This window comes from Manacus candei, unplaced genomic scaffold, assembly GCF_025592945.1.
Source record: "Manacus candei isolate 608988 ecotype Guabito, Panama unplaced genomic scaffold, ASM2559294v1 h1tg000138l, whole genome shotgun sequence".
Lineage (NCBI taxonomy): Eukaryota > Metazoa > Chordata > Aves > Passeriformes > Pipridae > Manacus > Manacus candei.
In genome coordinates, this window is record NW_026138186.1 from 230,179 (window position 1) to 253,438 (window position 23,260).

General features: G+C 48.6%; 2 long non-coding RNA genes across 4 annotated transcripts; one reads left to right on the top strand and one right to left on the bottom strand.

Annotated features, from left to right (window-relative positions):
• Positions 1 to 10,770: 10,770 nt before the first annotated feature.
• Positions 10,771 to 18,978, top strand: LOC127462748 (uncharacterized). Of its 2 annotated transcripts, none has more exons than XR_007900540.1 (3): positions 10,771 to 10,815; positions 15,019 to 15,212; positions 18,862 to 18,978. It is a non-coding gene; the product is annotated as an uncharacterized LOC127462748 (long non-coding RNA). The 2 variants fall into 2 exon arrangements; XR_007900539.1 differs by lacking the exon at positions 10,771 to 10,815 and adding an exon at positions 13,263 to 13,307.
• LOC127462749 (uncharacterized) lies at positions 12,623 to 22,534 on the bottom strand. 2 transcript variants are annotated; one of them, XR_007900542.1, is made up of 3 exons: positions 22,457 to 22,534; positions 14,933 to 14,973; positions 12,623 to 12,649 (listed from the first exon to the last, which is right to left on the bottom strand). It is a non-coding gene; the product is annotated as an uncharacterized LOC127462749 (long non-coding RNA). The 2 variants fall into 2 exon arrangements; XR_007900541.1 differs by lacking the exon at positions 22,457 to 22,534 and adding an exon at positions 17,470 to 17,547.
• Positions 22,535 to 23,260: the final 726 nt, after the last annotated feature.

Sequence of the window (23,260 nt, forward strand, 5' to 3'; positions counted from 1 at the left end):
AAGAAGGGTATAATAAGTGCTGTTTTTGTTCCCCCTTGTGGACTGCGGCAGGAACAGGGGTTTCCTCTGGTCACCCGGATAGCCGTTTTTGCTTGTTTGTGGCATTAAAAAATCTTTTATACCTTGCAACCTAAATTTATAGCCTTGTTACCTGTCACAAGGAACAGTTTTTGGGGCAGCCTGGGCACTTCTTGGGCAGCAAAGTGCTTTCTGTGGTGGCACCTTTTGTCTGGCACGAATCTTCATTTGTATTCAATTTTTCAAAAGGTGGGACCGGCCATTGCAGAGCAGGGCTGAAAAAAGGGAACAGCAGCTCTTTCCATAAAGAGCTTCGGATTTTCCCCTTCGGCTTCAGGTGTAGTTGGTGCAGCCTGGGCACTTCATGGGCAGCAAGAGCTTTCTGTGGGGGCAACTTTTGTCTGGCAGGAATCTTCACTTGGATTCAATTTTTCAGTAAGTGGGACCAGCCATTACAGTGTAGGGCTAAAAAATGGGAACAGCAGCTCTTTCCACCAGGAAAAAATCTGGAAGCTTTGGCTTCAGGTGTACTTTGTGCAGCCTGGGAACTTCTTGGGAAGGAAGAGTTTTTTGTGGCGGCACCTTTTGTCTGGCAGGAATCTTCATTTAGAGTAAATTTTTCAGGAGGTGGGACAAGCCATTGCAGCAGGACTGAAAAAAGGGAACAGCAGCTCTTTCCACCAGGAAAAAAGTCTGGATCTTTTGACGTCAGGTGCAGTTCTTGGGGCAGCCTGGGCACTTCTTGGGCATCAAGACCTTTCTGTGGTGGCACCTTTTGTCTGGCAGGAATCTTCATTTGCATTCAATTTTTTACAAGGTGGGACTGGCCATTGCAGAGCAGGACTGCAAAAAGGGAACAGCAGCTCTTTCCACCAGGAAAAAAAGTCTGGATCCTTTGGCTCCAGGTGCAGTTGTTGGGGCAGCCTGGGAACTTCTTGGGCAGGAAGAGTTTTCTGTAGTGGCACCTTTTGTCTGGCAGGAATCTTCAGTCGGATTCAATTTTCCAGGGGGTGGGACCGGCCATTGCAGCGCAGGACTGAAAAAAGGGAACAGCAGCTCTTTCCCTGAGGAAAAAAGTCTGGATCCTTTGGCTTCAGGAGTAGTTGGTGGGGCAGCCTGGGCACTTCTTGGGCAGCAAGACTTTTTTGTAGTGGCAAATTTTGTCTGGCAGGAATATTCATTTGGATTAAATTTTTCAGGAGGTGGGACCGGCCATTGCAGAGCAGGCCTGAAAAATGGGAACAGCAGCTCTTCACACCAGGAAAGTCTGGATCCTTTGACTTTGAAGTGCAGTTGGTGGGGCAGCCTGGGCACTTCTTGGGGTAGATGAGTTCTCTGTGGTGGCACCTTTTATATGGCAGGAATCTTCAGTCTGATTCAATTTTCCAGGAGGTTGGACCGGCCATTGCAGCGCAGGGTTGAAAAAAGGCAACAGCAGCTCTTTCCACCAGGAAAAAATTTTGGAAGCTTTGGTTTCATGTGTAGTTGGTGGGGCAGCCTGCGAACTTCTTGGGTATCAAGACCTTTCTGTGGTGGCACTTTTGTCTGGCAGGAATCTTCATCTGGAGTAAAGTTTTCTGGAAGTGGGAACAGCCTTTGCAGCACCGGTCTGAAAAAAGGGAACAGCAGATTTTTCCACCAGGAAAAAAAGTCTGGATCCTTTGGATTCAGGTGCAGTTCTTGGGGCAGCCTGGGCACTTCTTGGGCATCAAGACCTTTCTGTGGTAGCACCTTTTGTCTGGCAGGAATCTTCATTTGGATTCAATTTTCCAGGAGGTGGGACCAGCCATTGCAGAGCAGGGCTGAAAAAAGGGAACAGCAGCTCTTTCCACCAGGAAAAAAGTCTGGAAGCTTTGTCTTTGAGGTGAAGTTGGTGGGGCAGCCTGGGCACTTCTGGGGCATCAAGACCTTTCTGTGGTGGCACCATTTCTCTGGCAGGAATCTTTAGTTGGATTCAATTTCTCAGGAGGTGGGACTGGCATTAAAGAACAGGACTGAAAAAAGGGAACAGCAGCTCTTTCTACCAGGAAAAAATGTCTGGTACCTTTGGCTTTGAGGTGCAGATTTTGGGGCAGTCTGGGCACTTCTTGGGCAGCAAAGACCTTTCTGTGGTGGCACCTTTTGTCTGGCAGGAATCTTCATCTGGAGTAAAGGTTTCTGGAGGTGGGACCGGCCATTGCAGCACAGGACTGAAAAAAGGGAACAGCAGCTCTTTTTTACCAGGAAAAAAACCTGGATCCTTTGGTTTTGAGGTGTAGTTGGTGGGGCAGCCTGGGTACTTCTTGGGCAGCAAGAGATTCCTGTAGTGGCACCTTTTGTCTAGGAGGAATCTTCATTTGGATTCAATTTTCCAGGAGGTGGGGCCGGCCATTGCAACGCAGAGCTTAAAAAAAGGAACAGCAGCTCTTTCCCTAAGGAAAAAATGTCTGGATCCTTTGCCTACAGGTGTAGTTGTTGTAGCCTGGGTACTTCTTGGGATAGATGAGTTTTCTGTGGTGGCACCTTTTTTCTAGAAGAAATCTTCAGTAGGATTCAGTTTTTATAAAGGTGGGACTGGAGATTGCAGCGCAGGGCAGAAAAAACGGAACAGCAGCTCTTTCCCTAAGGAAAAAAAGTCTGGATCCTTAGGTTTTGAGGTGCAGTTGGTGGGGCAGCCTGGGAACTTCTGGGGCAGCAAAGACCTTTATGTGGTGGCACCTTTTGTCTGGCAGGAATCTTCATTTGGATTCAATTTTTTAAAAGTTGGGACCGGTCATTGCAGAGCAGGGTAGAAAAAAGGAACAGCAGCTCTTTCCACCAGGAAAAAAAGTCTGGAAACTTTGTCATGGAGGTGCAGTTGTTGGGGTAGCCTGGGCACTGCTTGGGCAGGAAGAGTTTTCTGTGGTGGCGCCTTTTGTCTGGCAGGAATCTTCATCTGGAGTAAAGTTTTCTGGAGGTGGGACCGGCTATTGCAGCACAGGACTGAAAAAAGGGAACAGCAGCTCTTTCTACCAGGAAAAAAAGTCTGGATCCTTTGGTTTTGAGGTGTAGTTGGTGGGGCAGCCTGGGCACTTCTTGGGCAGCAAGAGATTCCTGTAGTGGCACCTTTTGTCTAGGAGGAATCTTCATTTGCATTCAATTTTCCAGGAGGTGGGACCGGCCATTGCAGCGCAGGGAGAAAGAAGGGAACAGCAGCTCTTTCCACCAGGAAAAAATCTGGAAGATTTGGCTTCAGGTGTAGTTTGTGCAGCCTGGGAACTTCTTGGGAAGGAAGAGTTTTTTGTGGCGGCGCCTTTTGTCTGGCAGGAATCTTCATTTAGAGTAAATTTTGCAGGAGGTGGGACAAGCCATTGTAGCAGGGCTTTAAAAAGGGAACAGCAGCTCTTTCCACCAGGAAAAAAAGTCTGGATCCTTTGGCTTGAGGTGCAGTTCTTGGGGTAGCCTGGGAACTTCTTCGGCAGCAAAGACCTTTCTGTGGTGGCACCTTCTGTCTGGCAGGAATCTTCATCTGGAGTAAAGTTTTCTGGAGGTGGGACCGGCCATTACAGCACAGGACTGAAAAAAGGGAACAGCAGTACTTTCTACCAGGAAAAAAATCTGGATCCTTTGGCTTCCGGTGTAGGTGGTGCAGGCTGGGTACTTCTTGGGCAGGAAGAGTTTTCTGTAGTGGCACCTTTTGTCTGGCAGGAATCTTTATTTGGAGTAAATTTTCCAGGAGGTGGGACCGGCCATTGCAGCGCAGGGCTGAAAAAAGGGAACAGCAGCCCTTTCCCTAAATAAAAAAAATCTGGATCCTTTGACTTCCGGTGTAGGTGGGGCAGTCTGGGCACTTCTTGGGCAGGAAAGACCTTTCTATGGTGGCACCATTTGTCTGGAAGGAATCTTCATTTGGAGCAAAGTTTTCTGGAGGTGGGACCGGCCATTGAAGAACAGGCTTGAAAAAAGGGAACAGCAGCTCTTTCTACCAGGAAAAAAAGTCTGAATCCTTTGGTTTCAGGTGCACTTCTTAGGGCAGCCTGGGCACTTTTTGGGCAGCAAGAGATTCCTGTGTTGGCCCCTTTTGTCTGGCAGGAATCTTCATTTGCATTCAATGTTCCAGGAGGTGGGACCGGCCATTGCAGAGCAGGGCTGAAAAAAGGGAACAGCAGCTCTTTCCACCAGGAAAAACTTCTGGAAGCTTTGTCTTTGAGGTGAAGTTGGTGGGGCAGCCTGGGCACTTCTGGGGCAGCAAAGACCTTTCTGTGGTGGCACCATTTCTCTGGCAGGAATCTTAAGTTGGATTCAATTTCTCAGGAGGTGGAACCGGCACTACAGAACAGGACTGAAAAAAGGGAACAGCAGCTCTTTCTACCAGGAAAAAATGTCTGGTACCTTTGGCTTTGAGGTGCAGATTTTGGGGCAGCCTGGACACTTCTTGGGCAGCAAAGACCTTTCTGTGGTGGCACCTTTTGTCTGGCAGGAATCTTCATCTGGAGTAAAGGTTTCTGGAGGTGGGACCGGCCATTGCAGCACTGGAGTGAAAAAAGGGAACAGCAGCTCTTTTTTACCAGGAAAAAAATCTGGATCCTTTGGCTTCAGGTGTAGTTGGTACAGCCTGGGTACTTCTTGGGCAGGAAGAGTTTTCTGTAGTGGCACCTTTTGTCTGGCAGGAATCTTCAGTTGGATTCAATTTTCCAGGAGGTGGGACCGGCCATTGCAGCACAGGACTGAAAAAAGGGAACAGCAGCTCTTTCCCTAAGGAAAAAAAGTCTGGATCCTTTGGCTTCAGGTGTAGTTGTTGCAGCCTGGGTACTTCTTGGGATAGATGAGTTTTCTGTGGTGGCACCTTTTTTCTGGCAGGAATCTTCAGTAGGATTCAGTTTTTAAAAAGGTGGGACTGGCCATTGCACCGCAGGGCAGAAAAACGGGAACAGCAGCTCTTCACACCAGGAAAAAAGCCTGGATCCTTTGGTTTTGAGGTGCAGTTGGTGGGGCAGCCTGGGCACTTCTTGGGATAGATGAATTCTCTGTGGTGGCACCTTTTGTCTGGCAGGAATCTTCATCTCGAGTAAAGTTTTCTGGAAGTGGGAACGGCCATTGCAGCGCAGGCCTGAAAAAAGGGAACAGCAGCTCTTTCCACCAGGAAAAAGTCTGGATCCTTTGGCTTCAGGTGCAGTTCTTTCGGCAGCCTGGGCACTTCTTGGGCAGCAAAGACCTTTCTGTGGTTGCACCTTTTGTCTGGCAGGAATCTTCATTTGGAGCAAAGTTTTCTGGAGGTGGGACCGGCCATTGAAGAACAGGCTTGAAAAAAGGGAACAGCAGCTCTTTCTACCGGGAAAAAAAGTCTGAATCCTTTGGCTTCAGGTGCAGTTCTTGGGGCAGCCTGGGCACTTTTTGGGCAGCAAGAGATTCCTGTGGCGGCACCTTTTGTCTGGCAGGAATCTTCATTTAGAGTAAATTTTGCAGGAGGTGGGACAAGCCATTGTAGCAGGGCTTTAAAAAGGGAACAGCAGCTCTTTCCACCAGGAAAAAATGTCTGGTACCTTTGGCTTCAGGTGCAGTTCTTGGGGCAGCCTGGGTACTTCTTGGGCATCAAGACCTTTCTGTGGTAGCACGTTTTGTCTGGCAGGAATCTTCATTTGGATTCAATTTTCCAGGAGGTGGGACCGGCCATTGAAGAGCAAGTCTGGAAAAAGGGAACAGCAGCTCTTTCCACCAGGAAAAAAGTCTGGAAGCTTTGACTTCAGGTGAAGTTGGTGGGGCAGCCTGGGCACTTCTTGGGCAGCAAAGACCTTTCTATGGTGGCACCTTTTGTCTGCCAGGAATCTTCATTTGGAGCAAAGTTTTCTGGAGGTGGGACCGGCCATTACAGCACAGGACTGAAAAAAGGGAACAGCAGTTCTTTCTACCAGGAAAAAAAACTGGATCCTTTGGCTTCCGGTGTAGGTGGTGCAGCCTGGGTACTTCTTGGGCAGGAAGAGTTTTCTGTAGTGGCACCTTTTGTCTGGCAGGAATCTTCAGTCGGATTCAATTTTCCAGGAGGTGGGACCGGCCATTGCAGCGCAGGGCTGAAAAAAGGGAACAGCAGCCCTTTCCTTAAGGAAAAAAAGTCTGGATCCTTTGGCTTCAGGAGTAGTTGGTGGGGCAGTCTGGGCACTTCTTGGGCAGCAAGAGTTTTTTGTAGTGGCAAATTTTGTCTGGCAGGAATATTCATTTGGATTAAAGTTTTCACGAGGTGGGACCGGCCATTGCAGAGCAGGCCTGAAAAACGGGAACAGCAGCTCTTCACACCAGGAAAAAAGCCTGGATCCTTTGGCTTTGAGGTGCAGTTGCTGGGGCAGCCTGGGCACTTCTTGGGATAGATGAGTTCTCTGTGGTGGCACCTTTTGTATGGCAGGAATCTGCAGTCGGATTCAATTTTCCAGGAGGTGGAACCGGCATTACAGAACAGGACTGAAAAAAGGGAACAGCAGCTCTTTCTACCAGGAAAAAATGTCTGGTACCTTTGGCTTTGAGGTGCAGATTTTGGGGCAGCCTGGACACTTCTTGGGCAGCAAAGACCTTTCAGTGGTGGCACCTTTTGTCTGGCAGGAATCTTCATCTGGAGTAAAGGTTTCTTGAGGTGGGACCGGCCATTGCAGCACTGGAGTGAAAAAAGGGAACAGCAGCTCTTTTTTACCAGGAAAAAAATCTGGATCCTTTGGCTTCAGGTGTAGTTGGTACAGCCTGGGTACTTCTTGGGCAGGAAGAGTTTTCTGTAGTGGCACCTTTTGTCTGGCAGGAATCTTCATTTGGATTCAATTTTCCAGGAGGTGGGACCGGCCATTGAAGAGCAAGTCTGGAAAAAGGGAACAGCAGCTCTTTCCACCAGGAAAAAAGTCTGGAAGCTTTGACTTCAGGTGAAGTTGGTGGGGCAGCCTGGGCACTTCTTGGGCAGCAAAGACCTTTCTATGGTGGCACCTTTTGTCTGGAAGGAATCTTCATTTGGAGCAAAGTTTTCTGGAGGTGGGACCGGCCATTGAAGAACAGGCTTGAAAAAAGGGAACAGCAGCTCTTTCTACCAGGTAAAAAAGTCTGAATCCTTTGGTTTCAGGTGCACTTCTTAGGGCAGCCTGGGCAATTTGTGGGCAGCAAGAGATTCCTGTGTTGGCCTCTTTTGTCTGGCAGGAATCTTCATTTGCATTCAATGTTCCAGGAGGTGGGACCGGCCATTGCAGCGCAGGCCTGAAAAAAGGGAACAGCAGCTCTTTCCACCAGGAAAAAGTCTGGATCCTTTGGCTTCAGGTGCAGTTCTTTCGGCAGCCTGGGCACTTCTTGGGCAGCAAAGACCTTTCTGTGGTGGCACCTTTTGTCTGGCGGGAATCTTCATTTGGAGCAAAGTTTTCTGGAGGTGGGACCGGTCATTGAAGAACAGGCTTGAAAAAAGGGAACAGCAGCTCTTTCCCTAAGGAAAAAAAGTCTGAATCCTTTGGCATCAGGTGCAGTTCTTGGGGCAGCCTGGGCACGTTTTGGGCAGAAAGAGATTCCTGTGGCGGCACCTTTTGTCTGGCAGGAATCTTCATTTAGAGTAAATTTTGCAGGAGGTGGGACAAGCCATTGTAGCAGGGCTTTAAAAAGGGAACAGCAGCTCTTTCCTCCAGGAAAAAAAGTCTGGATCCTTTGGCTTCAGGTGCAGTTCTTTCGGCAGCCTGGGCACTTCTTGGGCAGCAAAGACCTTTCTGTGGTTGCACCTTTTGTCTGGCAGGAATCTTCATTTGGAGCAAAGTTTTCTGGAGGTGGGACCGGCCATTGAAGAACAGGCTTGAAAAAAGGGAACAGCAGCTCTTTCTACCGGGAAAAAAAGTCTGAATCCTTTGGCTTCAGGTGCAGTTCTTGGGGCAGCCTGGGCACTTTTTGGGCAGCAAGAGATTCCTGTGGCGGCACCTTTTGTCTGGCAGGAATCTTCATTTAGAGTAAATTTTGCAGGAGGTGGGACAAGCCATTGTAGCAGGGCTTTAAAAAGGGAACAGCAGCTCTTTCCACCAGGAAAAAATGTCTGGTACCTTTGGCTTCAGGTGCAGTTCTTGGGGCAGCCTGGGTACTTCTTGGGCATCAAGACCTTTCTGTGGTAGCACGTTTTGTCTGGCAGGAATCTTCATTTGGATTCAATTTTCCAGGAGGTGGGACCGGCCATTGAAGAGCAAGTCTGGAAAAAGGGAACAGCAGCTCTTTCCACCAGGAAAAAAGTCTGGAAGCTTTGACTTCAGGTGAAGTTGGTGGGGCAGCCTGGGCACTTCTTGGGCAGCAAAGACCTTTCTATGGTGGCACCTTTTGTCTGCCAGGAATCTTCATTTGGAGCAAAGTTTTCTGGAGGTGGGACCGGCCATTACAGCACAGGACTGAAAAAAGGGAACAGCAGTTCTTTCTACCAGGAAAAAAAACTGGATCCTTTGGCTTCCGGTGTAGGTGGTGCAGCCTGGGTACTTCTTGGGCAGGAAGAGTTTTCTGTAGTGGCACCTTTTGTCTGGCAGGAATCTTCAGTCGGATTCAATTTTCCAGGAGGTGGGACCGGCCATTGCAGCGCAGGGCTGAAAAAAGGGAACAGCAGCCCTTTCCTTAAGGAAAAAAAGTCTGGATCCTTTGGCTTCAGGAGTAGTTGGTGGGGCAGTCTGGGCACTTCTTGGGCAGCAAGAGTTTTTTGTAGTGGCAAATTTTGTCTGGCAGGAATATTCATTTGGATTAAAGTTTTCACGAGGTGGGACCGGCCATTGCAGAGCAGGCCTGAAAAACGGGAACAGCAGCTCTTCACACCAGGAAAAAAGCCTGGATCCTTTGGCTTTGAGGTGCAGTTGCTGGGGCAGCCTGGGCACTTCTTGGGATAGATGAGTTCTCTGTGGTGGCACCTTTTGTATGGCAGGAATCTGCAGTCGGATTCAATTTTCCAGGAGGTGGAACCGGCATTACAGAACAGGACTGAAAAAAGGGAACAGCAGCTCTTTCTACCAGGAAAAAATGTCTGGTACCTTTGGCTTTGAGGTGCAGATTTTGGGGCAGCCTGGACACTTCTTGGGCAGCAAAGACCTTTCAGTGGTGGCACCTTTTGTCTGGCAGGAATCTTCATCTGGAGTAAAGGTTTCTTGAGGTGGGACCGGCCATTGCAGCACTGGAGTGAAAAAAGGGAACAGCAGCTCTTTTTTACCAGGAAAAAAATCTGGATCCTTTGGCTTCAGGTGTAGTTGGTACAGCCTGGGTACTTCTTGGGCAGGAAGAGTTTTCTGTAGTGGCACCTTTTGTCTGGCAGGAATCTTCATTTGGATTCAATTTTCCAGGAGGTGGGACCGGCCATTGAAGAGCAAGTCTGGAAAAAGGGAACAGCAGCTCTTTCCACCAGGAAAAAAGTCTGGAAGCTTTGACTTCAGGTGAAGTTGGTGGGGCAGCCTGGGCACTTCTTGGGCAGCAAAGACCTTTCTATGGTGGCACCTTTTGTCTGGAAGGAATCTTCATTTGGAGCAAAGTTTTCTGGAGGTGGGACCGGCCATTGAAGAACAGGCTTGAAAAAAGGGAACAGCAGCTCTTTCTACCAGGTAAAAAAGTCTGAATCCTTTGGTTTCAGGTGCACTTCTTAGGGCAGCCTGGGCAATTTGTGGGCAGCAAGAGATTCCTGTGTTGGCCTCTTTTGTCTGGCAGGAATCTTCATTTGCATTCAATGTTCCAGGAGGTGGGACCGGCCATTGCAGCGCAGGCCTGAAAAAAGGGAACAGCAGCTCTTTCCACCAGGAAAAAGTCTGGATCCTTTGGCTTCAGGTGCAGTTCTTTCGGCAGCCTGGGCACTTCTTGGGCAGCAAAGACCTTTCTGTGGTGGCACCTTTTGTCTGGCGGGAATCTTCATTTGGAGCAAAGTTTTCTGGAGGTGGGACCGGTCATTGAAGAACAGGCTTGAAAAAAGGGAACAGCAGCTCTTTCCCTAAGGAAAAAAAGTCTGAATCCTTTGGCATCAGGTGCAGTTCTTGGGGCAGCCTGGGCACGTTTTGGGCAGAAAGAGATTCCTGTGGCGGCACCTTTTGTCTGGCAGGAATCTTCATTTAGAGTAAATTTTGCAGGAGGTGGGACAAGCCATTGTAGCAGGGCTTTAAAAAGGGAACAGCAGCTCTTTCCTCCAGGAAAAAAAGTCTGGATCCTTTGGCTTCAGGTGCAGTTCTTGGGGCAGCCTGGGAACTTCTTGGGCATCAAGACCTTTCTGTGGTGGCACCTTCTGTCTGGCAGGAATCTTCATCTGGAGTAAAGTTTTCTGGAGGTGGGACCGGCCATTACAGCACAGGACTGAAAAAAGGGAACAGCAGTTCTTTCTACCAGGAAAAAAATCTGGATCCTTTGGCTTCCGGTGTAGGTGGTGCAGCCTGGGTACTTCTTGGGCAGGAAGAGTTTTCTGTAGTGGCACCTTTTGTCTGGCAGGAATCTTTATTTGGATTCAACTTTTTAAAAGGTGGGACCGGTCATTGCAGAGCAGGGCTGAAAAAAGGGAACAGCAGCTCTTTCCACCAGGAAAAAAGTCTGGATCCTTTGGTTTCAGATTGTTGGGGCAGCCTGGGCACTTCTTGGGCAGGAACAGTTTTCTGTAGTGGCATCTTTTGTCTGGCAGGAATCTTCATTTGGAGTAAGTTTTTCATGAGCTGGGCCTGGCCATTGCAGCGCAGGCCTGAAAAAAGGGAACAGCAGTTCTTTCAACCAAGAAAGAAAGTCTGGAACCTTTGGTTTCAGGTGTAGTTGGTGTAGCCTGGGCACTTCTTGGACAGGAAGAGTTTTCTGTGGTGGCACCTTTTGTCTGGCAGGAATCTTCATTTGGAGTAAATTTTTCAGAAGGTGTAACAGGCCATTGCAGGGCATGCTGTAAAAAGGGAACAGCAGCTCTTTCCACCAGGAAAAAATGTCTGGAAGCTTTTGCTTTGATGTGCAGTTGTTGGGGTAGCCTGAGCACTTCTTGGGGAACAAGAACTTTCTGTGGTGGCACCTTTTGTCTGGCAGGAATCTTCATTTGGATTCAACTTCTTAGAACGTGGGACCGGTCATTGCAGAGCAGGGCTGAAAAAAGGGAACAGCAGCTCTTTCCACCAGGAAAAAAGTCTGGATCCTTTGGTTTCAGGTTGTTGGGGCAGCCTGGGCACTTCTTGGGCAGGAACAGTTGTCTGTAGTGGCATCTTTTGTCTGGCAGGAATCCTCATTTGGAGTAAGTTTTTCATGAGGTGGGACCGGCCATAGCAGGGCATGCTGAAAAAAGGGAACAGCAGCTCTTTCCACCAGGAAAAAATGTCTGGAAGCTTTGGCTTTGAGGTGCAGTTGTTGGGGCAGCCTGAGCACTTCTTGGGGAACAAGAACTTTCTGTGGTGGCACCTTTTGTCTGGCAGGAATCTTCATTTGGATTCAAGTTTTTAAATGGTGGGACCGGTCATTGCAGAGCAGGGCTGAAAAAAGGGAACAGCAGCTCTTTCCACCAGGAAAAAAGTCTGGAAGCTTTGGTTTTGAGGTGCAGTTGTTGGGGCACCTGGGCACTTCTTGGGCAGGAAGAGTTTTCTGTGGTGGCACCTTTTGTCTGGCAGGAGTCCTGATTTGGAGTAAATTTTTCGGGAGGTGGGACGAGCCATTGCACAGCAGGGCTGAAGAAATGGAACAGCAGCTCTTTCCACCAGGAAAAAAGGTCTGGAACCTTTGGTTTGGAGGTGCAGTTATTGGGGCACCCTGGGAAGTTCTTAGGAAGCAAAGAGCTTTCTGTGGTGGCACCTTTTGTCTGGCAGGAATCTTCATTTGGATTCAACTTTTTAAATGGTGGGACCGGCCATTGCAGCACAGGGCTGAAAAAAGGGAACAGCAGCTCTTGCCCTAAGGAGAAAAAGTCTGGATCCTTTGGCTTCAGGTGTAGTTGCTGCAGTCTGGGCATTTCTTGGGCAGCAAAGAGCTTTCTGTGGTGGCACCTTTTGTCTGGCAGGAATCTTCATTTGGATTCAACTTCTTAGAACGTAGGACCGGTCATTGTAGCGCAGGGCTGAAAAAAGGGAACAGCAGCTCTTTCCACCAGGAAAAAAAGTCTGGAAGCTTGGGCTTTGAGGTGCAGTTGTTGGGGCACCTGGGCACTTCTTGGGCAGGAAGAGTTTTGTGTGGTGGCGCCTTTTGTCTGGCAGGAGTCCTCATTTGGAGTAAATTTTTCGGGAGGTGGGACGAGCCATTGCAGAGCAGGGTTGAAGAAATGGAACAGCAGCTCATTCCACCAGGAAAAAATGTCTGGAAGCTTTGGCTTTGAGGTGCAGTTGTTGGGGTAGCCTGAGCACTTCTTGGGGAACAAGAACTTTCTGTGGTGGCACCTTTTGTCTGGCAGGAATCTTCATTTGGATTCAACTTTTTAGAACGTGGGACCGGTCATTGCAGAGCAGGGCTGAAAAAAGGGAACAGCAGCTCTTTCCCTAAGGAAAAAAAGTCTGGATCCTTTGGTTTCAGGTTGTTGGGGCAGCCCGGGCACTTCTTGGGCAGGAACAGTTTTCTGTAGTGGCATCTTTTGTCTGGCAGGAATCTTCATTTGGAGTAAGTTTTTCATGAGGTGGGACCGGCCATTGCAGCGCAGGGCTGAAAACAGGGAACAGCAGTTCTTGCCCTAAGGAAAAAGAGTCTGGAAGCTTTGGTTTTGAGGTTCAATTGTTAGTGTAGCCTGGGCACTTCATGGGCAGCAAGAGTTTTCTGTGGCACCTTTTGTCTGGCAGGAATCTTCATTTGCATTTAATTTTCCAGGAGCTGGGCCTGGCCATTGCAGCGCAGGCCTGAAAAAAGGGAACAGCAGTTCTTTCAACCAAGAAAGAAAGTCTGGAACCTTTGGTTTCAGGTGTAGTTGGTGTAGGCTGGGCAGTTCTTGGGCAAGAAGAGTTTTTTGTGGTGGCACCTTTTGTCCGGTAGGAATCCTCATTTGGAGTAAATTTTTCAGAAGGTGTAACAGGCCATTGCAGGCCATGCTGTAAAAACGGAACAGCAGCTCTTTCCAGCAGGAAAAAACGTCTGGAAGCTTTGGCTTTGAGGTGCAGTTGTTGGGGCAGCCTGAGCATTTCTTGGGGAACAAGAACTTTCTGTGGTGGTACCTTTTGTCTGGCAGGAATCTTCATTTGGATTCAAGTTTTTAAATGGTGGGACCAGCCATTGCAGCACAGGGCTGAAAAAAGGGAACAGCAGCTCTTTCCACCAGGAAAAAAGTCTGGAAGCTTTGGCTTTGAGGTGCAGTTGTTGGGGCACCTGGGCACTTCTTGGGCAGGAAGAGTTTTCTGTGGTGGCATCTTTTGTCTGGCAGGAGTCCTCATTTGGAGTAAATTTTTCGGGAGGTGGGACGAGCCATTGCAGAGCAGGGCTGAAGAAATGGAACAGCAGCTCTTTCCACCAGGAAAAAAAGTCTGGATCCTTTGGTTTGGAGGTGCAGTTATTTGGGCACGCTGGGAAGTTCTTAGGAAGCAAAGAGTTTTCTGTTTTTGTCTGGCAGGAATCTTCATTTGGATTCAACTTTCTAAAAGACGGGGCCAGCCATTGCAGAGCAGGGCTGAAAAGAGGGAACAGCAGCTCTTGCCCTAAGGAAAAAAAGTCTGGAACCTTTGGTTTGGAAGTGCAGTTATTGGGGCACCCTGGGAAGTTCTTAGGAAGCAAAGAGCTTTCCGTGATGGCACCTTCTGTCTGGCAGGCATCTTCATTTGGATTCAAGTTTTTAAAAGGTGGGACCGGTCATTGCAGAGCAGGGCTGAAAAAAGGGAACAGCAGCTCTTTCCCTAAAGAGAAAAAGTCTGGATCCTTTGGCTTCAGGTGTAGTTGGTGCAGCCTGGGAATTTCTTGGGCAGCAAAGAGCTTTCTGTGGTGGCACCTTTTGTCTGGCAGGCATCTTCATTTGGATTCAAGTTTTTAAAAGGTGGGACCGGTCATTGCAGAGCAGGGCTGAAAAAAGGGAACAGCAGCTCTTTCCACCAGGAAAAAAGTCTGGATCCTTTGGCTTCAGGTGTAGTTGGTGCAGCCTGGGCATTTCTTGGGCAGCAAAGAGCTTTCTGTGGTGGCACCTTTTGTCTGGCAGGCATCTTCATTTGGATTCAAGTTTTTAAAAGGTGGGACCGGTCATTGCAGCGCAGGGCTGAAAAAAGGGAACAGCAGCTCTTGCCCTAAGGAAAAAGAGTCTGGAAGCTTTGGTTTTCAGGTTCAATTGTTAGTGTAGCCTGGGCACTTCATGGGCAGCAAGAGTTTTCTGTGGCACCTTTTGTCTGGCAGGAATCTTCATTTGCATTTAATTTTCCAGGAGCTGGGCCTGGCCATTGCAGCGCAGGCCTGTAAAAAGGGAACAGCAGTTCTTTCAACCAAGAAAAAAAGTTTGGAACCTTTGGTTTCAGGTGTAGTTGGTGTAGGCTGGGCACTTCTTGGGCAGGAAGAGTTTTCTGTGGTGGCACCTTTTGTCGGGCAGGAATCTTCATTTGGAGTAAATTTTTCAGAAGGTGTAACCGGCCATTGAAGGGCATGCTGAAAAAAGGGAACAGCAGCCCTTTCCACCAGGAAAAAATGTCTGGAAGCTTTGGCTTTGATGTGCAGTTGTTGGGGCAGCCTGAGCACTTCTTGGGGAACAAGAACTTTCTGTGGTGGCAACTTTTGTCTGGCAGGAATCTTCATTTGGATTCAACTTTTTAAAAGGTGGGACCGGTCATTGCAGAGCAGGGCTGAAAAAAGGGAACAGCAGCTCTTTCCACCAGGAAAAGTCTGGAAGCTTTGGTTTTGAGGTGCAGTTGTTGGGGCACCTGGGCACTTCTTGGGCAGGAAGAGTTTTCTGTGGTGGCATCTTTGTCTGGCAGGAATCTTCATTTGGATTCAACTTTTTAGAACGTGGGACCGGTCATTGCAGAGCAGGGCTGAAAAAAGGGAACAGCAGCCCTTTCCACCAGGAAAAAAGTCTGGATCCTTTGGTTTCAGGTTGTTGGGGCACCTGGGCACTTCTTGGGCAGGAAGAGTTTTCTGTGGTGGCACCTTTTGTCTGGTAGGAGTCCTCATTTGGAGTAAATTTTTCTTGAGGTGGGACGAGCCATTGCAGAGCAGGACTGAAGAAATGGAACAGCAGCTCTTTCCACCAGGAAAAAATGTCTGGAAGCTTTGGTTTTGAGGTGCAGTTGTTGAGGCAGCCTGAGCACTTCTTGGGGAACAAGAACTTTCTGTGGTGGCACCTTTTGTCTGGCAGGAATCTTCATTTGGATTCAACTTTTTAAAAGGTGGGACCGGTCATTGCAGAGCAGGGCTGAAAAAAGGGAACAGCAGCTCTTTCCACCAGGAAAAAAGTCTGGAAGCTTTGGTTTTGAGGTGCAGTTGTTGGGGCACCTGGGCACTTCTTGGGCAAGAAGAGTTTTCTGTGGTGGCATCTTTTGTCTGGCAGGAGTCCTCATTTGGAGTAAATTTTTCGGGAGGTGGGACGAGCCATTGCACAGAAGGGCTCAAGAAATGGAACAGCAGCTCTTTCCACCAGGAAAAAAAGTCTGGATCCTTTGGTTTGGAGGTGCAGTTATTTGGGCACGCTGGGAAGTTCTTAGGAAGCAAAGAGCTTTCTGTAGTGGCACCTTTTGTCTGGCAGGAATCTTCATTTGGATTCAACTTTTTAAAAGACGGGACCGGCCATTGCAGAGCAGGGCTGAAAAAAGGGAACAGCAGCTCTTTCCCTAAGGAGAAAAAGTCTGGATCCTTTGGCTTCAGGTGTAGTTGGTGCAGCCTGGGCATTTCTTGGGCAGGAAGAGCTTTCTGTGGTGGCACCTTTTGTCTGGCAGGCATCTTCATTTGGATTCAACTTTTTAAAAGGCGGGACCGGTCATTGCAGAGCAGGGCTGAAAAAAGGGAACAGCAGCTCTTTCCACCAGGAAAAAAGTCTGGATCCTTTGGTTTCAGGTTGTTGGGGCAGCCTGGGCACTTCTTGGGCAGGAACAGTTTTCTGTAGTGGCATCTTTTGTCTGGCAGGAATCCTCATTTGGAGTAAGTTTTTCATGAGGTGGGACCGGCCATTGCAGCACAGGGCTGAAAAGAGGGAACAGCAGCTCTTGCCCTAAGGAAAAAAAGTCTGGAACCTTTGGTTTGGAAGTGCAGTTATTCGGGCACCCTGAAAAGTTCTTAGGAAGCAAAGAGCTTTCTGTGATGGCACCTTCTGTCTGGCAGGCATCTTCATTTGGATTCAAGTTTTTAAAAGGTGGGACCGGTCATTGCAGAGCAGGGCTGAAAAAAGGGAACAGCAGCTCTTTCCCAAAGGAGAAAAAGTCTGGATCCTTTGGCTTCAGGTGTAGTTGGTGCAGCCTGGGCATTTCTTGGGCAGCAAAGAGCTTTCTGTGGTGGCACCTTTTGTCTGGCAGGCATCTTCATTTGGATTCAACTTTTTAAAAGACGGGACCAGCCATTGCAGAGCAGGGCTGAAAAAAGGGAACAGCAGCTCTTTCCCTAAGGAGAAAAAGTCTGGATCCTTTGGCTTCAGGTGTAGTTGGTGCAGCCTGGACATTTCTTGGGCAGCAAAGAGCTTTCTGTGGTGGCACCTTTTGTCTGGCAGGAGTCCTCATTTGGAGTAAATTTTTCGGGAGGTGGGACGAGCCATTGCACAGCCGGGTTGAAGAAATGGAACAGCAGCTCTTTCCACCAGGAAAAAAAGTCTGGAACCTTTGGTTTGGAGGTGCAGTTATTGGGGCACCCTGGGAAGTTCTTAGGAAGCAAAGAGCTTTCTGTGGTGGCACCTTTTGTCTGGCAGGAATCTTCATTTGGATTCAACTTCTTAGAACGTAGGACCGGTCATTGTAGCGCAGGGCTGAAAAAAGGGAACAGCAGCTCTTTCCACCAGGAAAAAAAGTCTGGAAGCTTGGGCTTTGAGGTGCAGTTGTTGGGGCACCTGGGCACTTCTTGGGCAGGAAGAGTTTTGTGTGGTGGCATCTTTTGTCTGGCAGGAGTCCTCATTTGGAGTAAATTTTTCGGGAGGTGGGACGAGCCATTGCAGAGCAGGGTTGAAGAAATGGAACAGCAGCTCATTCCACCAGGAAAAAATGTCTGGAAGCTTTGGCTTTGAGGTGCAGTTGTTGGGGTAGCCTGAGCACTTCTTGGGGAACAAGAACTTTCTGTGGTGGCACCTTTTGTCTGGCAGGAATCTTCATTTGGATTCAACTTTTTAGAACGTGGGACCGGTCATTGCAGAGCAGGGCTGAAAAAAGGGAACAGCAGCTCTTTCCCTAAGGAAAAAAAGTCTGGATCCTTTGGTTTCAGGTTGTTGGGGCAGCCCGGGCACTTCTTGGGCAGGAACAGTTTTCTGTAGTGGCATCTTTTGTCTGGCAGGAATCTTCATTTGGAGTAAGTTTTTCATGAGGTGGGACCGGCCATTGCAGCGCAGGGCTGAAAACAGGGAACAGCAGTTCTTGCCCTAAGGAAAAAGAGTCTGGAAGCTTTGGTTTTGAGGTTCAATTGTTAGTGTAGCCTGGGCACTTCATGGGCAGCAAGAGTTTTCTGTGGCACCTTTTGTCTGGCAGGAATCTTCATTTGCATTTAATTTTCCAGGAGCTGGGCCTGGCCATTGCAGCGCAGGCCTGAAAAAAGGGAACAGCAGTTCTTTCAACCAAGAAAGAAAGTCTGGAACCTTTGGTTTCAGGTGTAGTTGGTGTAGGCTGGGCAGTTCTTGGGCAGGAGGAGTTTTTTGTGGTGGCACCTTTTGTCCGGTAGGAATCCTCATTTGGAGTAAATTTTTCAGAAGGTGTAACAGGCCATTGCAGGCCATGCTGTAAAAACGGAACAGCAGCTCTTTCCAGCAGGAAAAAACGTCTGGAAGCTTTGGCTTTGAGGTGCAGTTGTTGGGGCAGCCTGAGCATTTCTTGGGGAACAAGAACTTTCTGTGGTGGTACCTTTTGTCTGGCAGGAATCTTCATTTGGATTCAAGTTTTTAAATGGTGGGACCAGCCATTGCAGCACAGGGCTGAAAAAAGGGAACAGCAGCTCTTTCCACCAGGAAAAAAGTCTGGAAGCTTTGGCTTTGAGGTGCAGTTGTTGGGGCACCTGGGCACTTCTTGGGCAGGAAGAGTTTTCTGTGGTGGCATCTTTTGTCTGGCAGGAGTCCTCATTTGGAGTAAATTTTTCGGGAGGTGGGACGAGCCATTGCAGAGCAGGGCTGAAGAAATGGAACAGCAGCTCTTTCCACCAGGAAAAAAAGTCTGGATCCTTTGGTTTGGAGGTGCAGTTATTTGGGCACGCTGGGAAGTTCTTAGGAAGCAAAGAGTTTTCTGTGGTGGCACCTTTTGTCTGGCAGGAATCTTCATTTGGATTCAACTTTCTAAAAGACGGGGCCAGCCATTGCAGAGCAGGGCTGAAAAAAGGGAACAGCAGCTCTTTCCCTAAGGAGAAAAAGTCTGGATCCTTTGGCTTCAGGTGTAGTTGGTGCAGCCTGGGCATTTCTTGGGCAGCAAAGAGCTTTCTGTGGTGGCACCTTTTGTCTGGCAGGCATCTTCATTTGGATTCAACTTTTTAAAAGGTGGGACCGGTCATTGCAGAGCAGGGCTGAAAAGAGGGAACAGCAGCTCTTGCCCTAAGGAAAAAAAGTCTGGAACCTTTGGTTTGGAAGTGCAGTTATTGGGGCACCCTGGGAAGTTCTTAGGAAGCAAAGAGCTTTCCGTGATGGCACCTTCTGTCTGGCAGGCATCTTCATTTGGATTCAAGTTTTTAAAAGGTGGGACCGGTCATTGCAGAGCAGGGCTGAAAAAAGGGAACAGCAGCTCTTTCCCTAAAGAGAAAAAGTCTGGATCCTTTGGCTTCAGGTGTAGTTGGTGCAGCCTGGGAATTTCTTGGGCAGCAAAGAGCTTTCTGTGGTGGCACCTTTTGTCTGGCAGGCATCTTCATTTGGATTCAAGTTTTTAAAAGGTGGGACCGGTCATTGCAGAGCAGGGCTGAAAAAAGGGAACAGCAGCTCTTTCCCTAAGGAGAAAAAGTCTGGATCCTTTGGCTTCAGGTGTAGTTGGTGCAGCCTGGGCATTTCTTGGGCAGCAAAGAGCTTTCTGTGGTGGCACCTTTTGTCTGGCAGGCATCTTCATTTGGATTCAAGTTTTTAAAAGGTGGGACCGGTCATTGCAGCGCAGGGCTGAAAAAAGGGAACAGCAGCTCTTGCCCTAAGGAAAAAGAGTCTGGAAGCTTTGGTTTTCAGGTTCAATTGTTAGTGTAGCCTGGGCACTTCATGGGCAGCAAGAGTTTTCTGTGGTGGTACCTTTTGTCTGGCAGGAATCTTCATTTGCATTTAATTTTCCAGGAGCTGGGCCTGGCCATTGCAGCGCAGGCCTGTAAAAAGGGAACAGCAGTTCTTTCAACCAAGAAAAAAAGTTTGGAACCTTTGGTTTCAGGTGTAGTTGGTGTAGGCTGGGCACTTCTTGGGCAGGAAGAGTTTTCTGTGGTGGCACCTTTTGTCGGGCAGGAATCTTCATTTGGAGTAAATTTTTCAGAAGGTGTAACCGGCCATTGAAGGGCATGCTGAAAAAAGGGAACAGCAGCCCTTTCCACCAGGAAAAAATGTCTGGAAGCTTTGGCTTTGATGTGCAGTTGTTGGGGCAGCCTGAGCACTTCTTGGGGAACAAGAACTTTCTGTGGTGGCACCTTTTGTCTGGCAGGAATCTTCATTTGGATTCAACTTTTTAAAAGGTGGGACCGGTCATTGCAGAGCAGGGCTGAAAAAAGGGAACAGCAGCTCTTTCCACCAGGAAAAGTCTGGAAGCTTTGGTTTTGAGGTGCAGTTGTTGGGGCACCTGGGCACTTCTTGGGCAGGAAGAGTTTTCTGTGGTGGCATCTTTGTCTGGCAGGAATCTTCATTTGGATTCAACTTTTTAGAACGTGGGACCGGTCATTGCAGAGCAGGGCTGAAAAAAGGGAACAGCAGCCCTTTCCACCAGGAAAAAAGTCTGGATCCTTTGGTTTCAGGTTGTTGGGGCACCTGGGCACTTCTTGGGCAGGAAGAGTTTTCTGTGGTGGCACCTTTTGTCTGGTAGGAGTCCTCATTTGGAGTAAATTTTTCTTGAGGTGGGACGAGCCATTGCAGAGCAGGACTGAAGAAATGGAACAGCAGCTCTTTCCACCAGGAAAAAATGTCTGGAAGCTTTGGTTTTGAGGTGCAGTTGTTGAGGCAGCCTGAGCACTTCTTGGGGAACAAGAACTTTCTGTGGTGGCACCTTTTGTCTGGCAGGAATCTTCATTTGGATTCAACTTTTTAAAAGGTGGGACCGGTCATTGCAGAGCAGGGCTGAAAAAAGGGAACAGCAGCTCTTTCCACCAGGAAAAAAGTCTGGAAGCTTTGGTTTTGAGGTGCAGTTGTTGGGGCACCTGGGCACTTCTTGGGCAAGAAGAGTTTTCTGTGGTGGCATCTTTTGTCTGGCAGGAGTCCTCATTTGGAGTAAATTTTTCGGGAGGTGGGACGAGCCATTGCACAGAAGGGCTCAAGAAATGGAACAGCAGCTCTTTCCACCAGGAAAAAAAGTCTGGATCCTTTGGTTTGGAGGTGCAGTTATTTGGGCACGCTGGGAAGTTCTTAGGAAGCAAAGAGCTTTCTGTGGTGGCACCTTTTGTCTGGCAGGAATCTTCATTTGGATTCAACTTTTTAAAAGACGGGACCGGCCATTGCAGAGCAGGGCTGAAAAAAGGGAACAGCAGCTCTTTCCACCAGGAAAAAAGTCTGGATCCTTTGGTTTCAGGTTGTTGGGGCAGCCTGGGCACTTCTTGGGCAGGAACAGTTTTCTGTAGTGGCATCTTTTGTCTGGCAGGAATCCTCATTTGGAGTAAGTTTTTCATGAGGTGGGACCGGCCATTGCAGCGCAGGGCTGAAAAGAGGGAACAGCAGCTCTTGCCCTAAGGAAAAAAAGTCTGGGTCCTTTGGTTTGGAGGTGCAGTTATTTGGGCACGCTGGGAAGTTCTTAGGAAGCAAAGAGCTTTCTGTGATGGCACCTTCTGTCTGGCAGGCATCTTCATTTGGATTCAAGTTTTTAAAAGGTGGGACCGGTCATTGCAGAGCAGGGCTGAAAAAAGGGAACAGCAGCTCTTTCCCAAAGGAGAAAAAGTCTGGATCCTTTGGCTTCAGGTGTAGTTGGTGCAGCCTGGGCATTTCTTGGGCAGCAAAGAGCTTTCTGTGGTGGCACCTTTTGTCTGGCAGGCATCTTCATTTGGATTCAACTTTTTAAAAGACGGGACCAGCCATTGCAGAGCAGGGCTGAAAAAAGGGAACAGCAGCTCTTTCCCTAAGGAGAAAAAGTCTGGATCCTTTGGCTTCAGGTGTAGTTGGTGCAGCCTGGACATTTCTTGGGCAGCAAAGAGCTTTCTGTGGTGGCACCTTTTGTCTGGCAGGAGTCCTCATTTGGAGTAAATTTTTCGGGAGGTGGGACGAGCCATTGCACAGCAGGGCTGAAGAAATGGAACAGCAGCTCTTTCCACCAGGAAAAAAAGTCTGAAACCTTTGGTTTGGAGGTGCAGTTATTGGGGCACCCTGGGAAGTTCTTAGGAAGCAAAGAGCTTTCTGTGGTGGCACCTTTTGTCTGGCAGGCATCTTCATTTGGATTCAACTTTTTAAAAGACGGGACCAGCCATTGCAGAGCAGGGCTGAAAAAAGGGAACAGCAGCTCTTGCCCTAAGGAGAAAAAGTCTGGATCCTTTGGCTTCAGGTGTAGTTGCTGCAGTCTGGGCATTTCTTGGGCAGCAAAGAGCTTTCTGTGGTGGCACCTTTTGTCTGGCAGGAATCTTCATTTGGATTCAACTTCTTAGAACGTAGGACCGGTCATTGTAGCGCAGGGCTGAAAAAAGGGAACAGCAGCTCTTTCCACCAGGAAAAAAAGTCTGGAAGCTTGGGCTTTGAGGTGCAGTTGTTGGGGCACCTGGGCACTTCTTGGGCAGGAAGAGTTTTGTGTGGTGGCATCTTTTGTCTGGCAGGAGTCCTCATTTGGAGTAAATTTTTCGGGAGGTGGGACGAGCCATTGCAGAGCAGGGTTGAAGAAATGGAACAGCAGCTCATTCCACCAGGAAAAAATGTCTGGAAGCTTTGGCTTTGAGGTGCAGTTGTTGGGGTAGCCTGAGCACTTCTTGGGGAACAAGAACTTTCTGTGGTGGCACCTTTTGTCTGGCAGGAATCTTCATTTGGATTCAACTTTTTAGAACGTGGGACCGGTCATTGCAGAGCAGGGCTGAAAAAAGGGAACAGCAGCTCTTTCCCTAAGGAAAAAAAGTCTGGATCCTTTGGTTTCAGGTTGTTGGGGCAGCCCGGGCACTTCTTGGGCAGGAACAGTTTTCTGTAGTGGCATCTTTTGTCTGGCAGGAATCTTCATTTGGAGTAAGTTTTTCATGAGGTGGGACCGGCCATTGCAGCGCAGGGCTGAAAACAGGGAACAGCAGTTCTTGCCCTAAGGAAAAAGAGTCTGGAAGCTTTGGTTTTGAGGTTCAATTGTTAGTGTAGCCTGGGCACTTCATGGGCAGCAAGAGTTTTCTGTGGCACCTTTTGTCTGGCAGGAATCTTCATTTGCATTTAATTTTCCAGGAGCTGGGCCTGGCCATTGCAGCGCAGGCCTGAAAAAAGGGAACAGCAGTTCTTTCAACCAAGAAAGAAAGTCTGGAACCTTTGGTTTCAGGTGTAGTTGGTGTAGGCTGGGCAGTTCTTGGGCAGGAAGAGTTTTTTGTGGTGGCACCTTTTGTCCGGTAGGAATCCTCATTTGGAGTAAATTTTTCAGAAGGTGTAACAGGCCATTGCAGGCCATGCTGTAAAAACGGAACAGCAGCTCTTTCCAGCAGGAAAAAACGTCTGGAAGCTTTGGCTTTGAGGTGCAGTTGTTGGGGCAGCCTGAGCATTTCTTGGGGAACAAGAACTTTCTGTGGTGGTACCTTTTGTCTGGCAGGAATCTTCATTTGGATTCAAGTTTTTAAATGGTGGGACCAGCCATTGCAGCACAGGGCTGAAAAAAGGGAACAGCAGCTCTTTCCACCAGGAAAAAAGTCTGGAAGCTTTGGCTTTGAGGTGCAGTTGTTGGGGCACCTGGGCACTTCTTGGGCAGGAAGAGTTTTCTGTGGTGGCATCTTTTGTCTGGCAGGAGTCCTCATTTGGAGTAAATTTTTCGGGAGGTGGGACGAGCCATTGCAGAGCAGGGCTGAAGAAATGGAACAGCAGCTCTTTCCACCAGGAAAAAAAGTCTGGAAGCTTTGGTTTTGAGATGCAGTTGTTGGGGCAGCCTGGGCAGTTTATGGGCAGCAAGAGTTTTTTGTAGCGGCACCTTTTGTCTGGCAGGAATCTTCATTTGTATTCAAT